Source organism: Leptonychotes weddellii, chromosome 11, assembly GCF_054177405.1.
Source record: "Leptonychotes weddellii isolate Sample4059 chromosome 11, ASM5417740v2, whole genome shotgun sequence".
Classification (NCBI taxonomy): Eukaryota; Metazoa; Chordata; class Mammalia; order Carnivora; family Phocidae; genus Leptonychotes; species Leptonychotes weddellii.
The window spans coordinates 3,214,179-3,231,589 of record NC_138379.1 but is presented as its reverse complement, the minus strand read 5'-3'; the positions used below and the strand labels follow the sequence as shown (position 1 = coordinate 3,231,589).

At 53.3% G+C, this 17,411-nt stretch overlaps 1 long non-coding RNA gene across 4 annotated transcripts in view; it reads right to left on the bottom strand.

Moving 5' to 3' along the window:
* LOC145716093 (uncharacterized) overlaps positions 1-13,767 on the bottom strand; it is a 35,343-nt gene extending 21,576 nt beyond the window's left edge. For all 4 annotated transcript variants that reach the window (XR_014138435.1, XR_014138438.1, XR_014138436.1 and 1 more), the window contains exons 1-2: positions 13,648-13,767; positions 3,981-4,154 (exon numbers count right to left, since the gene is read on the bottom strand). This is a non-coding gene — a long non-coding RNA (uncharacterized LOC145716093). The remainder of the gene's footprint in view (positions 1-3,980; positions 4,155-13,647) is intronic.
* Positions 13,768-17,411: the final 3,644 nt, after the last annotated feature.

The following is a 17,411-nucleotide window of genomic DNA, read 5'->3' as shown; positions in this document are numbered from 1 at the left end:
CTGGACGTGGGTGTGAGTGGAAACACGGGTCAAGGTTAACCGCAAGGTTTTTGCTTCAGCTGGAGGGATAGAATCAGGACCGGCCCGGATGGGGAGGCTGCCGGTGAGGAGGTGTCAGGAGCCTGGACACGTTGGAGACATCTCGGAAATGTTAGGTCTGTAACTCAGACTAGGGGGCCAGGGCAGATACCCAATGGCTGCGCCATCCATGAACGTGGGGGTCCAGGGCCAAGTCCCAGCTGGACAGGTCCACCTGCGGTGGTCGGATTACATGATTCTGTGGTGGGGGAGGGGCCGCTGGTCTTTGGGCCATCTGGGTCACCTGCGAGCTGCCCTCACTGGCCGTTTGAGAGGGAGCTCCATCCTGCCGTGCCTGGTGTGGACCACCTGAGTCTCACCCCAAACCCCCTTGTCCTTCCCCGACCCTGGCCTTCAGGTGCCATCCTGTCAGAGGCCTGCCACTTTCCTGGGTGGGCAGGGGGACAGGGCAAGGGTCGTCTCCACTCTCAGAATGCCCCCCTTTAAACAAATCCCCCGTCTTGCTGACCAGGTCCAGCCGCCGGACGCAAACCTGAGCCTCACCTGCTCTTGAGCCATTTCAACCCTTTCCTAAAACCAGAGTAAACGAGCCCCGGACTTGGGGGGCAGAGGAGCCCTGGTCTCCCTGCCTCCAGGACTCACAAGCCCTCTGGAAGGAGAGACAGGAAAGGGAAAGATGGCTCTCATTCCTAGACTCTTCTAGAAGAGCAAGAACGCAGATTATTATCACAACATCTTAACCTTCCCCCTACGTTTACCCACCTGCCCGAATCAGGGAAGATCATATCCTTCCAGGAATAAGTAATTCTTCCATTCCATAAACGATTGCAAAAACACATGAAAATGGGGCACGCTGTAGGGGGACCACACAACAGTTCCGGATCAAATGTAAAGAACAATGAAAATGTGTAGACTAGCTTCATTCACAAAACAGAGACTCAGAAATCCAAACACAAAAAAAAAAAAAAAAAAAGAAATCCAAACACAAGTAGGAAAACCAGCCAGAGCCCACGCAGCCCGGGGTTTAGTAAACAACAGCGTTTTTACTGAGCCCACGCAGCCAGGTCTCACCTCTGCTGAGCGCGCCGCGGTCGCATAAGACGTTAACAAGAGGGGAGCCTGCGTGAGGGGTGGACGGAAAGTCTGCGCCATCAAAAGTCATTCCTAAACAAAACACTCATTTTACTTTATTTTTGTTTTTTAATTTTACCTATCTATTTATTTATTTGAGAGAGAAAGAGAGATAGAGAGCGAGCCAGCACAGAGGGAGAGGGAGAAGCAGACTCCCTGCGGAGCAGGGGGCCCGACTGGGACTTGATCCCAGGACCCTGAGATCATGACCTGAGCCCAAGGCAGACGCTTAACCGACTGAGCCACCCAGGCACCCCTATTTTATTTTATTTTATTTTATTTCTAAACTGAATCTGACATACAATAGTATTTACTTTCAGGTGCACAACAGAGTGATTGGACACTTACATGCATTACCAGCTCGCCACGGTATCTACAATATCATAACTGTATTCCCTATGTTATATTTTACAGCCTTGTGACTTACTTGTTTTTTAACTGAAAGTTTGAACCTCTTAGTCCCCCTTCCCCTATTTTGCCCATCCCCCACCCCCAAAAATTTATTTAAAAAAATTCCAAACACAAGCAGAAATCTCAGCACTTAAAAAAAAGAGAAGTGTCCCCAGCAAGCAAGCAGGGTTTATCTCAAGACTGAGTGTCCATAAAGCAGGAGCACCATCTATCATATTAGCATGAGAAGCAGTAAAAGGTCATTTAATTATCTCAATAGATGTCAGGGGGCATTTGAAAAAAAATTCATCATTTCAAAATCCCTGTGACAGGTTTTATTCTGAACATGATGACAATTGTGAATTTCAAAACCAACAGCCAGTATTCCTGAATTAATAATTCATTAGCCCTGAAAATCAAAATCATCCTGCAGTGTGCCCCATCCAGGGACAGATCCTATTTTAATGTAAAGCCAGAAATGTTGATGAGAGCTAATAAAAAAAAAAGGAAACATTTAAATATAGGAATAGAAGGCATAATAATGTCAGTCTTGTTGGAGTCATGAGTATAAACCTAGGGAAGCCATCAGAAGGGCTAGTAAATTAATTCTGGAAGATATGGTACATAAAAAAAATGTGTATCAACCGTGTCTCACATAAATATCACACAACTAGAATACACATGTAACACCAAAGAGATTTCAAGAGCAATTAAAAATCAAATAATTGAGTATCCATTTACTTGGGGAACACAAAACGCTTATTCAAAGGCCATGATAAGACCCTAATAAGAGGAAAACAGGAAAACAAAAAGCAGAACTCTACAGTGCTCCTGATGAGAAGCAGAAGCATAGTAACGGTGACAAGGGGGTCCCTGCCAACAGGTGGGAGCTGATGGCTAAAAATCCAGGAAATTCACAAGCCATTGGTGACATCATGCAGACCTTGAGCTCAGCCCAGTGGGGGTATCCACACCACAGAGATCAGCAAAAGCCACAGATCAGGGCTTCTCTTCCCTAAAAGCCGGTTTCCCTGAACACCATCAGACTGAGTAAAGCCCAGAGCTGTTTTTACTGGTACTTTTAGGAATATGATAAATTCACGGTGAAATTCTAAAATTGCCCTTGAAATTCTGAAATTCCTCTTGAAGCAGTCAGAAGAAAGGACTGCAGAGGGAGAAGGGTGTGTGCGCACACGGGTGTGCTCGCTTGAAGAAATTAAAGTTCGAACGATTTGTAAGCTTGCATATAAACACGAGAAAAGTCTGGAAAGAGCTACAAAAATATTACCAATGGATCTGGGTGGTGAGATTGCAGGTGGGTTTTTTTGTACGTTATTTTTTCTTATTTTTATTTTCCATTAGAAACATGTATTACTTGTATGTTGGGAAAACACACGTTTTATTTTTTCAGATTTGCTTTAACAAGCAAGAGGAAAAGAGAATAGCATTTTCCCATCCATGCAAAGGAGATGAATTCTGACCAAAGCAAAGGGGCAGGGAGCATCTCATTGGAGACAAGATGGAGAGGCTTGATTATGTAAAAAAAAAAAAAAAAAAAATTAACTTCTTACATAATCATATGGGTGATAAAATGCAAAAAGGGCAACAGGCATGTGGAAAGTAAGTAATAAACATAAATAAAGATGGCTAACTCTCCGGGTCTATGAAGGAACGATCACTATAAAATATACGAGATCAATATCCAGCTTCAACTTAACAAGTGATCAAAGAAGAAGAAAATACAATGTCTACACCAGAAAATTCAGAAAACAAATTGGCACACGGGAAAATGCAAAGCTTCTTCGCTAGCAATTAAAGAAATAAAACACCAAACAATTAAAGAAATAAAACACCAAATATGGAAGCCTCATTATTTGTGCTCTTAATCCAGCCAAAAAGAATCCAAGTGGTGGGACCCTGTGTGGGGGGAGTGGCGGGAAAACCGTGCCCTTCCACATGCTGGTGGTGCCTGCCATAATCTGCTTCTGTCTGGCAAGTCCTCTGACTGCACTTTTCGTCCTCTGAGGAGAAAAGACAAGCTATTTATACTCTTTTATATGACTTTCAAAAATATGATCGGAGGTAGTGTTTTCCAAGTAAACTTTTTGGAACCCTGCCCCAGGATGTCAGTAGATGTGACATAAAAAGAGCGCTCTGGTCACAGGCAAGCATGGCTTTTACTGCAGGACTTCTCAGTGCCTTTACATGCAATGTGCCCTGAGAATCTCCAAGAGCAGGTAGCCTTTACCCAGTGGATTTGGCCTCAGAATCCTTTTATGATAACTGTTGACATCTCACGGAGCACAACAAGGCTGCTGGGAATCAGACTGAGAATAAGAAAAGTGTTTTGTATAAAGATGTTATTTATAAGAGCAAAACTTTGAAACCACCTGAATTTACCCCAGCGTAGGAAGGCTTACCCAATTCAGCTGTATTTACAAAGAATCCTTTGAGGCTAAGTCCTCTCTCATTGGCCAGGTAGCTAAGCAGGCTTTTTCCACTTCTTGAAGTCACTCTGCAGAGTTGAACAGGAGGAGATGGAGCTGTGGTCATTCACCGGAGTCCTGTTTCCCCATTGCCATTGTGCAGGGTCCCTGTTTAATTGGGAAAACCAGAGATCTTATAAAAAATCACATGCCCCGCCGAAGTCAAACCGGAAAGTATACTTAGCATTAGATTTCCATGTATCTTTGTTAACCTTTAGGAAGGGGAGGAAGAGGAGCCTAGTTCCCCATCGATGGTGTCGGCTCAGCTAACCGACCAACCCCTGATTAGATCTGACTGTGAGTCAGGACCAGAAATTTGCACCAAATAAACTCATTCGTGTCTTTTTCAGTCTCCTGTGCTGCTGGCTTGCCTTCTGTTTCCTAGGAAGCATTCCTGCTTAAAAATTTTTGATCTCCTCCCAGCCCAAAGGAGGGCAGCAGGGAATTCACCCCACATTGGTCCCATCGTAAGGCAGGGGGGACTGAACCAGAGACACACAGGTATAAAAACCAGAGCATCAGAGACTAGACATATGCCAACGGATGACGGACGTTCTCGAGGGCAACGGAGGTCAGTGCAGGCCCAGGGGACCCTGCAGGGACAGAGCGATGGTGGGGACCCATGGCTGGATATTGATTTCTCCACCCCACCCCACCCTCCTCCCTCTCCCTCCCCAACCATTTCCTCCCTCCTCCCAATTCCCCCTGCGACATTTCTCTCTCTCTCTCTCTCTCTCTCTCTCACACACACACACACACACACACACACTCAGCAGCCTGACCTTGGTGATTTAGGAAGCAAGAGAAACATCCTGAAGTGGTCACTAGCCAGAAAGAGCCCATGTGTTCCCAGTGACATTCAAATGACCCTGACAGTCAGGGAGATCTCTTGGGGCAAATGCCTGACCTGGACTGGCCTGTAGCCACCACTCTCTCTTCAAGCCCCAAAACGGGTCTTTTTCACCCTCAGCTCTGCTGATTCCTTCATTCCTTGGTCCAACATACCTGTGCAAAGCCCCTACAGTGTGCAGGACCCCAGGGTAAGGTAGGGAGGGTTCCCGTCCTGCCTAGGACGCAGATAATCTCAAACACCAATGTCTAGCAAAAATGAAAGTTGACAGCAGTGTGCATTTAGAATTAGGTGATACACAAGACCAGTGACTTGTATTTCCAGATTTTCAAAGTCCTCCCTGGCCATGCGTGGACTCAGGAGCAGAGCGTTTGCCCGGCCGGCCGGGATGGATGGCTGTCTGTGCGGGCTGCGCTCTACATCTGGTCGCAGGCGGAGGTTTGCAAGTTTATCACATTAACAGTGCCTGAGCCCTCGAATCCAAATTACAGGCCGAAGCCACAAAATTGTCTCCCCATCAGAGGCCTCTTGCTGAACGCCCCCACAAACACCAGTTCCCCTTAATCAGGGTCGAGGGGATGGGCCAACGCGCTCTGCTATGGGGAGCACGCTCATTTTCCCAATTTTGCAAAGTTCCTGGGCAGTCTCCCTGTAATTTTCCTCTCCCTATTCTTTTGAGGAGGTTTTGTGCATTGAAAGCCCGAGTCTACAACAACAAATACCCATGCTGACAGCGCTGGCCAGAGGCTGGCTGCCCCTCCCCCCGGCGGCCGCGGGGCACTGTGAGCGGGCTCTCTGGTGGCCCCGGTGCTCCAGTGTGGGGCCCCTTGGCAAGAGGAGCCTCTGTGCTTTCCTGACTTCCAAGAGCTGCCTTCGCAGACAGACCCCCCCGGCCCCGGCCCCGCCCTGCAGCCCACCGCTGTGTCAGAGCTCAGAGCTGGTTTTCCAAACTCCAAAGACTCCCAAGAGAGGTCTTCCCTGGGAGGCCAGCCACGTGGGGTCTCTTCCGTCCACGAGCTCCTGGGAAGGCTGGGACGGTGGTGGGAGGCGACAGGGTGGTCACTCTGTAGGACATTAGTCCTACCCAAAGCAACCAGCAGAGTGAGAGGCGCCCACAGTGGGAGCTGATAGGTGTAGCTGAGCACAGAGCAGGCTTTTGGAAGAGTCTGCACGGCAGTTGCATCTTGCTTTGAAGGCCAAGGTGCGATGCACTTAGGGACAGGGGACACCACTGCACGGGGCAGCTGAAGGTCAAGGGCAGAAATAGGGGAGTGGTGGGCGTGTAACGACAGGAGTGGACGTTTTACAGGGATGAGTGGGAGGCAAGGGAGAAGCTGATTCAGGCACATGGTCTGGGAATGCCAGGCTGGTGATTGTAGGTTGTCTTCAGGAGGGCTTGAAGAGCCTTGGAGGGCACCTGAGCACAGAGTGGCATCACGAGGGAGAGTCCTCAAGTGTGTCAGGCAAGGCGGGTGGGGGAAGGGAGCAGTCACACCCAGAGCCCGGTGACCATTAGCATAACCGGGGGCTTGGCTCTAGGATGTGGCTTTAGAGTAATCTTGACGTTGAGTGATGTCAGTCTTCCAGCTTGGTTCTCCTTCAGTATTGTGTTGGCTATTCTGGGTCTTTTGCCTCCAAACTACAGAATCCGTTCGTCAGCATCCACAAAACAACTTGCTGGGACTTGGATTGTCACTGCACCGGATCTGCAGACCACGCCGGGGAGAGCCAACGTCTAGACGCTGTGGCGTCTGCCCATGCATGGACGTGAATCTCTGTTCATTTATTTAGTTCTCTCATTTCACGCATCAGAGTTTGGGACTTTTTGCCGTGTAGATCTTACGTACGTGTCTTATTAGACTTACCCCTAAGTATTTCACTTTTGGGGGCACTAATGTAAGTGGGATTGTGTTTTTAATCTCAAATTCCACTTGTTCACTGCTGGGATATAGAAAAGCAACTGGCCTTTGTACGTCAACCTCACAGCCCACAACTCTGCCACGTGCCCGTGCGTTTTAAGGCCACGACCCAGCATTGGTGGATTTAAGTAGAAAAGAAAACCTAGACAGAGAGAACAGGCAAGAATAAGGGAGAGGGCGCCTGGGTGGCTCAGTTGGTTAAGCGACTGCCTTCGGCTCAGGTCATGATCCTGGAGTCCCTGGATCGAGTCCCGCATCGGGCTCCCTGCTCAGCGGGGAGTCTGCTTCTCCCCCTGACCCCCTTCCCTCTCATGCTCTCTCTCATTCTCTCTCTCAAATAAATCAATAAAATCTTTAAAAAAAAAAAAAAAAGAATAAGGGAGATAAGACAGCCTGAAACACAACCACACCATGCCCCGCATCCTGCCTCAGGAGGCCCCTGGGCCGCTCCCACCAGACTCTGCAGCATGACTGCATGGCCCAGACCCCGTCACCAGACCCTGTGACCTCAGACTGAAAACCCTAAACCCTAACCCTAGCCCAGTGGGACGGGACATAAACAGACCCACACTTGCACATTCCCTTGACTTCGGACAAAGTTACTACCATCAAGCAAACACTGCATGAGGGACACGCTGCTTGTTTGATGCTGACAGTCGCATTCCTTTGTTATGGAGCAGTGGATAATACATCCGTCAACAGCCTGCAGTGGGTTCCTGGGGGCGGGGGTCCTGCTCCCAGCCGTCGGCCATTGCCCTGTTACAGGACTCAGCGCCGGGGGGCCGGGGGGCATGTCCACCTGTCCTGCTGGAAGGCAGGCTCCTTGGGAGCAGGGATGGTGTCTGTTCTGAGCAGAAGCCCCAGGAACGGGGACACTGGCACATGGCAGGTTCGCTCTAATCCTCTACTGGCCCTGCGAGGGACCACCTTCTCCAGCTGCCCCCCTTGGCAAAAGAGGAGACTCAGGTCCCTGAGTGGGTAGGGATGCTAGGGGGAAGGGAGGAGATTGGGCTCCTATCCCCACTGAGGTGTAAGAACATCCCTAGCTTTCCAATGTCATGGTACCAGCTCTTATTGCCTGCTCTGGGGCAGCCCAGCCCATGGCTGGGGTGGAGGACACACATCAGGGGGCCGACAGGACCAACACACCCCCCACTCCCTAACCGCAGAGGTGCGGCCCTAAGAGCCCTGTCCCAGGGCGAGTCAGCTGCCCCGGGGTTTCTGCGGGGACAGAGAAGGGGAAAGAGTCTGGAAGCATGGCTAAGATTATTTTCTCCCTTTACAGCCTGACACCCTGGGTTATGTCTGGGGTGCTAAAGGTGTGGGTTGAGTTGGCAGGAGGCAGAGCCGAGGCCCCGCAGACGCCCGTGCAAGGGCCGCTGGTAATGCCCACCCTCTCCTCTGTCTTCACAGAGCATTGACCTTCACACGGCTCCTTAGGACGGTGGTTCTGGTGTCACAGCAAAAAAACATTCCTTATAAATGCCTGTGGTTCCAGGCTTGATGAGCTCCCTGCCGAAGGAATAGGAGGCAAGACGGAAGGACAGACAAGGGCGAGTCAGGAGGCGGGAAACAGCTAAGAGATCCTCTCTGAAAGCGTCTCCTGGGTCCCGGAGAGCTAAAGCCCCGACGTCTCCCCCGCCGCTGGAGGCTCGCTCAGGATGGGCCCGGCTACGCGGGGGACGTGGGAACGCGTCCACACGAAACCTCGCTCACCAGCGCTCACCAGCGCTCACCAGCGCTCACAGCAGCGTGATTCCGAGGAATGGGAGGAGGATCGCCTGACTGCCAGTGGGCACGGGGCTTCGCTCGGCGGTGATGGAAATGGTCTACAGTTAGATCTTGGTGATGGCTGCACAGCTCTGCGAATATACTGAAAACCACTGGCTTGTCTCTAGATGGGGAAACTACGTGCTATGTGAACTATATCTCAATAAAGCTGTTTTTTACAAAGTGAAACTTGCAATCTGTAAGTGCTTTGTCATTTACCTCTTCCCCCCATGCACCCCCCCACCCCCCGATTTTAGAGTCAGAGCCAGCAGGCATCCCAGCTCCACCGTGGCCACAGGACCCCTGCTGGCCTCAACTTCCCCATCTGTAAAATGGGGATAAAGGGACTGTCCCCAGAGTGACTGTGAAGCCCACCCTTGAGGGCTTCCCTCTTGCAGCTGTGATTGTCACCTGGGAAACCACAAGGGCATTCGAGACCTGTTGCTTTTTGACCACTCCAAAAGCAAAGAGAAACAGAGGAAAAAGATCCTCACCCAGGACAGGGCAATGAAAGGAAAACTTCACATATATTTTCCCCTTTGGCTGGAAGAATATCAACCCTGCTTATAGAAGCCTTTGATTTTTAAAATAAATGGGAAGGCGAGTTGGTTGGGACCTAATGAAGGCGGTGTGCTTCACCCCCACTCAAGTCCTCGGGGTGCAGGATTCAGGGTGGGTCTTTGCTAAAGACGGCGGCACTCACCAGATTTAGCTCCCCCGATTTGTTTAATCTGTGTGGAGACCCTGCAAGTTCTGCACTATCATCATGTGCGTTTTACAGGTGAGGGAAGGGAGGCTCAGAGAGGGCGAGGTCACGTGCATGGGCCATGGAGGAGCTGGGACTAGGAAGGGCTAGTGAAGCAAAGCCACTTTGCTTTCAAGCTAGTGAAACCCTGGGAGAGTTCAGACTCTTCGCTACTGACGGAAGTATAGACCCTGCACTGTCTCCCTTCAGGGTTTTCTCTTGTGCTGTCCAAACATCTAGAACATTCTCTCCTCCCTCTTTGCCTGTTCATTCTCTACCCTTCCTCATTCTTGGGTGAAGCCTTTCTCTTCACCCCAGTCAGAAAGCTAATGGCAATCAGACTGCTCGCGACGTCCACCTGTCTACCTCCGGAGAGGAGGGAGCAAGACAAGGAGGAGAGTAGCTTGCAGAAGGCACCTGCCAATTTGGCCATGAATTCCCGTGTAAAAGCAGCTTTCCATGCATTATTTCTCAGGTGTCCATGGGAAGCCCTGGAGGACAGAGACCGTAACTCAGTCATGTTTGCGGCCTGTCTCCTTGCCCCTAAACGGCTAATAAGGACTGACTCAGACCAAACACAGGAATTTGATTGCCTATTCTAAGCTGCTACAAGGCATATCCCAAGTTTCTCCCTCTCCCTAGCCCTAGTGGGCTGAACAGTGTCCTCCAAAAAGCTGTGTCCACCTCCTAACCACGAGAGCCTGTGAATTTGACCTTATTTGGAAAAAAAGGTCCTTGCAGATGTAATCAAGTGAAGGATCTAGAGATGAAATCATCTTGGGTTATCCATGTGGGCCCTAAACCCAATAGCAAGTGTCCTTATAAGAGTCAGAAAAAGAGAACACAGAGAGGAGCTGCCACATGAAGACAGAGGCAGAGGTTGGAGGGGTGCGGCCACCAGCCCAGGGAAGCCCGGAGCCCCCAGCAGCTGGAGGAGCCAGGGAGGATCCTCCCCCTAGCGCCTCCGGAGGGAGCACAGTCCTGCATCTCGATTTTGGACTCTGACCTACAGACTGTGACAGAACAAATATCTGTCATTTTAAGCCCCCCCCCCAACAATGTGTGGTCCTTTGTCACAGGGTCTCGTCAGGCCCGAGGAGGGGTTAAGGCTCCAGGTGGAGGGTGAGCACTAGGCTGGCCCACTCCGCTTCACCCCTTCTCTCTGGTATTGGTAAATCTTCTGTGGCCATCGGGCTGGATATAATACCGAGTTCTTTACTTAGGACTCAGCTCGGGGTCCTAATCGCGATGCCTACCCCCCAAGGGCTTAGGAGCCTGTCCTTCAGCCTCTCAGCCTCTCCAGGTCTCCCTATGGGCTCCCAAGTCATGTGGAGGCCCAGGCGCCCCCATGAGTCGGCCCCCCTGCCCCATCAGTACCCCGGGGGTAGAGACTCCACCTCCAGGCTGGCGGGTCCCAGAGCCCTCTCTCCCCACGAGGCTCCAACCACAGCTAAACATTTAAGCCAGCCTTCCCCACCCTCCCCATCCTCCTCTCACTGCAGCAAGACCTGGAGGCCAAGCTGTGCCCCGGCCACGGGCTCCCACAGTCAGGTTCATGGCTTCCTGAGACCTGCGCCTCTCTTTCAGCCATGTCATTGACCCACACCTTTGGCCAGTTTCACCTGGGACTGCCTTCCCCCCTTCCCCTTGAGTAAAGAGTGGCTCCTTATATGTGGCGGGAAGACAGGCACAAGCTCTGTTCATCCAAGAGACCTGAGCAGCGCCGTAGGGTAGCGGCCCTCTTGGACCCAGAAGAAACCCCCCACTTTTATACCTGTCCCCCTTCCTTGCATTGACACTTGTGCCCTTAATTAATGTGCTTACCTTTTTTTTTTTGGAGAGAGAAGGCTCATGCACGTGGATGGGGGAGGGGCAGCGGGAGAGGGAGAGAGAAAATCTCAAGCAGACTCCTTGCTCAGCATGGAGCCCGATGGGCTGCTGGATCTTACGACCCTGAGATCATGACCTGAGCCAAAATCAAGACTCTGATGCTCAACCGACTGAGGCACGCAGGAGCCCCAGTGTACTTACTTTATAAATAAACCTTTTTATTCCTTTTCCAGGGCAAGAAGGAAGAAGGGAAGCTTAATGTGGTTCAACTTTTTTTTTTTTTTTTTTAATTTAAAAATGCATTCTAGGATTTAAATCTCACGTCCACAGACAGCTCAGGAGAAGTCAGCAAATAAAAGCAAGTTTATAGACTAGAAAGCCATTTTTTAAAAATCCTCTTTCTGGATAGAAACTGAAATGCTTAATCAAGTCCACATACACCGTGCATCACATGGCCTTCATTCTGCACAAGAACAAATACATGAATGAATACACTGAACCGGCCTTGACATACACCAGGCCTTCCTGCAAACTGCTTCACACATATTACCTTAATTACGCTGCTCCGTGGCCTTGGGAAGAGTGAAGTCATACCCCATTTTACAGATGAAGACAAAGATTCACCCGAGACCGCACAGCTCCTGGCAGAGGCAGGTCTGTAGGTGATACTCTTGGCAGTTTCAGAAATATGGCTGCAAACTCCCTGACATCTTGAAAAAATGGCTTGGTTTTGCAGGAATTCTTGAAAAAGTAGATTATTATCCTTATCAGCATCAAAGGGCCCTGAAATGGTTCTGACAGTGTCCATGAACACTGAGGGAGGTACAGCCTAAGGGCTTAGACAGCAGGACATCACGGTTGCCAGCTGTGTGAGCCTGGATAAGGTGCCTCAGTTTCCCCACCCACCAAGTGTGTTCTTGGGGTTTGTTTTGAAGATTAAATGCATGACAGCGATGAGCCTGGGGGTGGGGTACCTTGCAGGAGAAGTGAGGAATGAGGATGGGTCCATGAGTGGAGGCTTGCTCTCCAACCCTGCAGTAGCCCAGATTCTGAGCAAATGGGCATGTCTCAAGGGGGAGGGGGGAGGGCTGCTGGTACTGACGTGTTTCCAGTAGCCTTTTCCTCCCCCCTCCCCACCCATGCTTGCTTCGGAGATTGCGGGGTGAGCCCTCTGCCCACTCGAGGTTTGGGAGAGGTGGCAATATCTGGACAGCTTTTGGAATTCCTCGCACCCCTCCCAGCCTGGGGGACCTCGGCCTAGCTGGGGTCCTGTGGGCGCCAGTGGGACCCAGAGGTAGAGGCAAGCATCCTGTTGGTTAAGGTCAGCTGCTCAGGATCCCGGGATGTGCTCAACTCTTTATCTTGAACTAATCTTCAGAAAAAGACCCTTCAGGACTTTACCAAAAAATAGCTGTAGCCAGTTTATTGGGTCTTTTCCTATGGGCTAAGCACTTCCCAGATTGGGCTTCCCAACTGTGCAGGGCATTGGGCTGTGCTGCCCACTGCTTTTGAATAATAAGGAAAAGTAGAAGGAAACGATCAGAAGCTGCAGCTCCTTTTCTGAGCTCTGTCACCGCTGGGAATGCATTAATGGTCACTCCTGTTCCTCAAATGGATGGTCACCCAATTACAAATAACCAACAGGGCCTGAGACTCTTCCTGTCTGCCTTTACAAATCAATGTCATTACTCCAGCAGGACAACTCTCCTTATTGCGTTTAAAAAAACAATCTATCCATGCCTCCGCGTCCCGCACCCTGGAGGTCCGCACCCGCTCCCGAGCGGCGGGTGCGCGCCTTCTCCAAGCCTTACGGTAAGCGCGGCGCGCAGAGCAACCACGTGGCGGCGGAACCGAGGCGGGGCGGGAATGTGCGGAATGCGCTGCGCGGCCCCGCGCGGCTCCCGAGCCAAGGCCCAGGTTCCCGCGGCGCGCGCCCTCGCCTCCCATCTCTCCTCAATCGGACCCCTCCCCCCCTCCCCCCCCCCCCCCGCCGCCGATCGCCCGGGAGTCGCAGGAGCAGGTCGAGCCCCGCTCAAGCACCCTGGCGGCGTTTGGGGACAGAGCGCGGCCTATCGGGCTCCTCGGACTCCGCACGCCCAGAACTCCCCAAAGGGTCCAATCCCGTGACCGCCGCCACCAGCCCCGACCGCACGAGGCCAGGGGACCCAAGAGCAGGGGTGTAGGGCGTTGGGTATGCAACCCCTCTCCCTGCACCTGGAAAAGAATTTCCTTTCCTTTTCCCCTCTTGGCAAGTGTCTGGAGCCCCAGAACTCGGAGGCTCCCCATAATAAAGACCTCAGCCATTCCTCCACCCACCCCCAAGGCCAAAGCGAAGGGTGGAAACGCTTTCGCTCTCGGGCATTCCAAGGGCACAAAGAAGGAGGCACGAGGATGTGGTCACATCCCGAACACAGTCTCTGGGAAAGCGCAGGGATGGGGAGCGAGTGACCAATCCTCCAGGCGAATGAGGAGGCGTCGAGCCCTTACCGGGAGGGGGGCGGAGAACATTGCGGGAGCCCACAGGTCTTAGCACGGGTCCTCCTCCGGGAAGGTCCCGCTCCAGCGAGCAGGCCGGCTGGGTACCGAGCCCCTCCCCCTGCCCCCCCCCCCCCGCGAGTCTCCGCAGGGGTGCTCCGCGCGCTCGCCAGGGGCGGGGTCTGCTCCGCCTCGGGTAGGCCGCAGCCCAGCTTGGCGGAGGGAGAAGCGGATGGGACTTGGCCTCCTAGGTCATTACCCCCGCCCCCCAACCGATTTCTTTGCTTCGGGTGGAGGTGGTTACCTGCTCAGTCTGGGTGCCCACTCCGCCTCACTTGGCTAAAGACGGGCCAGGGGCCTGAGTCAAGAGGCCAGGGAATTCCTAGCGAATTTGGGGGTTTCATATTGCTCAGGGCACCAGGCGATGCTTTTTGAGGGACGAAGTTCAAGGAGTTAGATGCTTTCACCCCTAAGAGTGCACCTTCTCCCTAGGGAAACCGGAGGCGTTGTGAGCCGCCGCCCCCCCCCCCGCACCACCTGTTGGGGTTTGCTTTTTAACTCCGGGCACACCTTGCTCACGGCCTTCAGAGCTGGGGGAGGAGTGTCCCGTCCCCGCATCCTGCCAGACCGACGACTGGGGCTTGGGGAGGGGGTTGGTCTGTGTGTGGCTAAAATTAATTGATCAGGGGCGGAAACAAGTCCGTGGCTTGGGACGGTGGGAGGTGCGGCTGCCCCTGTTCCCAGCGTGTGGCTGTCCCAGGTGGGTGCCGGATCCAGAGTTCGTCCCGGCGCTCCCCGCAGCTTTAGAGCGCCAAGAGTCCGCACCGTGTAGCCCTGGCGGAGCTGCTGCAGCGCGGGCACCTCTAGGAGCTTCGGAGGCGACCAGGGTGGGGGAAGGGGGGCCCCACTGCCCCGGGACCCCGCGGCCCGCATTCGGAAGCATTTTCCTGAGCGACTTAAGGGCTTAGTCCTTTCAAGTCGCCGCCAGGTATGCCGCTGCAGGTGACCCCACCTGGGTGCGCCCCCTCCGGTCCCGTGTAGGGTGGGCGGCTGCGGGAGGTCGACGCCAGAAGGAGATCTCCACGGGGCCCTGCGCCCCCTCCCCAAAGCGCCCCTCGGGGCGGCGCGCAGCCGCAGTGCGTGCAGGGGTCGGCGCCGCGGCGGGCCGGTTCCTGAATGAACGCGCTCCCTTCCCCCGCCTGAATGAAGGTTCCCACAGCCAGGGACGGTGGCAAACGCGCCTGCCGCGGAATTCGCCCTCTCGGGGCCGGAGATCCGTTCCGGCCCGCCGCGGTCTCCCCTGCGGACGGGTGGGCGGCAAGGAAAGCGGGAAGGTGATTTAAGTTACTTTTGGGTTTTCTTTCCAACCAACCAAGTGCCTTCCCGATCGGGTCGCTGGTCCTTTGTCTCCGAATAGTCACCGAGATATAAGCGCAGAGCACTTTAAATGGGCCCAGAATTCGCAGTTCCTGCCTCGTGGTGGGTTTTTAAAAGGCAATGCAAGATTAAAACTGCAACAGAAAAGTTTTTAAGAGTTGCTATTCTCTTTGGGAAAAAAAAAATTAAAATAAAAACGCGTCCTCGGCCCTCCTAGAAGCAGCCGCCCTCAAGGGCCCAGGGCTGGCGGACCCCTCTACAGCTCCAGGGACGCGTATCTGGGCGCCCCGGGATGGGGGCTGGGCCACTGGCGCTCCCCGCCAGGCCCCAAATTCCTGCGCCTCCCCCGCGGGTTCCTGGACGGCTCTTCACGCTCGCCGGCTGGGCTTGCACTTTTGCGCCCGTCCCTGAGCGGGGAAATCAACGAAGTTCCTAGTTGAGATCTGCCCGGTCCGCCTAGTAACAGCGCCGCGCCCCCATTGGCTCATGCTAATTCCAGTTTCCTCTGTCTTTCTCCTGGGTTAGGGGGAAGCTCCCTCCCGGACCCGGAGCCCGTTTTGCCGTAGTGGGCGAGCCTCTTTATGACCCGCTGCCCCTCGCCGTCGCCGGCCTCCGCGGGCCGGGCCGGGGCGCCCGCGGGGCTCGGGCCCCTCGCCCGGCGGGGCAGCAGCCGCCCGGTGATAGCGCGCAGCCCCATAAATCATTGGGGCAGCCGCCCGGTCGGGATTTTATGAATGAAAAGGCAGCCGGGCCGCCCTCGTGCGCGGGCTGCTGCTACTGCGAGGCACTGGCGTGCCCGGGGCCAACGCGAGCGTGGGTGCCCGGGGAGGGGGACACGGCGGTGGGCGCTCCCTGCTCGGGCCACCCACCGCTTCCGAGGCGTGAGCCGGGGGTAATTACCCTCCTGGACCCGGAATATTAGTAACCCTAATTCCCGGCGGGGGAGGGGGACGCGAAGATTCAGCCCTGAGAGGGGGGTGTCTTGTCTGACTGCGTGCACCCTTGCGAAGGGGAGGGGGCTTTTTCATCCGTTTTCTTTGAGCCTTTAGTGTTAGGGGATACGGCGGTTTGATGACACTAAACTATATTCAGAGAGAAGTAAATGAACAGTTTTCTTAATTGGGGGCAAGTAGTGTGAAAACTTCTCAAAAAAAACCTTAAGATTTGGCAAAATGTCCTTTTATTTTTTAAAAAAAGGCACCAAAGAGACTAAATCTGAACAAAAATTTTTAAAAACCCACTTTTCTATATTCTTTTATATGGCTCTTGAGGTAGCGATAACATTGCGTTCCCTCTCGTATAACCACTAATATATCTAGATTTTGTTTAAAACCAGATCAATACACCCATTTCTTTAACTTAACAATTGTTCTAATTTTTGCCAGCCCCTGCCATCCCCCCCCACAGGCTCACGAATGCAGCCCCGGGCTAATTGTAAAGGTGCAGAGATGTCCATACCCCCAACAAAACCAATTAGGAAGCTTCCCGTGGTCTTGTCACAGGCAAGAGAAGCGACTAATATTTCCAGCGATTTAATTTTTTTTTTAATTAAAAAATAAGTCAGGACAGAGACCACTATTTTGTAGCCTTCCATTCAGGGCGTTTTCCTAGTTCTTAAATTGCCGGGATGGGCGTGGGGGGTTAGGGGGGGTTGGGGATCCCTGAAAGGATGTATTGGCCAAGGTAGGAAGACAACCCGCAGATCCCCCAGGCGAGGAGGACAGGATGAAGGAAATGCTGGCCACCATCTTGGGCTGCTGCTGGAATTTTCGGGCATTTATTTTATTTATTTTATTTTTTGAGCGAGCACATGCTAGGCTGAAATCCCTTTATGGCTTAGGGATACCCCCTCGGGCATTTGCAACGACCCCCCTGGCGCGGGAACGAAGTCTCCACCAGGGTCGCGGACTCTGCTCCGCGTCCCTGAGTGCTAAGTGGTTCCTGAAATTTACACGTGTTAATGAAAATGAAAGAAGATGTAGACGCTGAGGTCCCTTGGCCGCCTCTCCGCCCGTGGGTGCCCTCGTGGCGTTTTCGGAAATGCGCCCATTCTCCCGGCTCGGATACAGGGTGTCGCCGAGCCCCAGAGTCCCCCCCCATGCGGTCACCCCCGGCTGCGTGTGGCCTGGCCGCCCCCCACCCCAGTTGTCCCCCCTGCAGAGCCACCTCCACCCACCCCCCAAATCCCGGGGGACCCACTGGGGGAGGGCAGGCACCCCTGCACCCCTCTTTCCCGGCGGGGAGAAAGGCAGCCTCGGGCGATTTGCATTTCTATGAAAACCAGGCTTCGGGGGCAACTCCGCCGCGGGGCAGGCGCGGCGCCTCCGGGATGGCTTTTGGGCTCTGCCCCTCTCCGCTCCCCGGCGCTCGGAGCCCGCGCCCCCTCCCCCTGCGCCCGC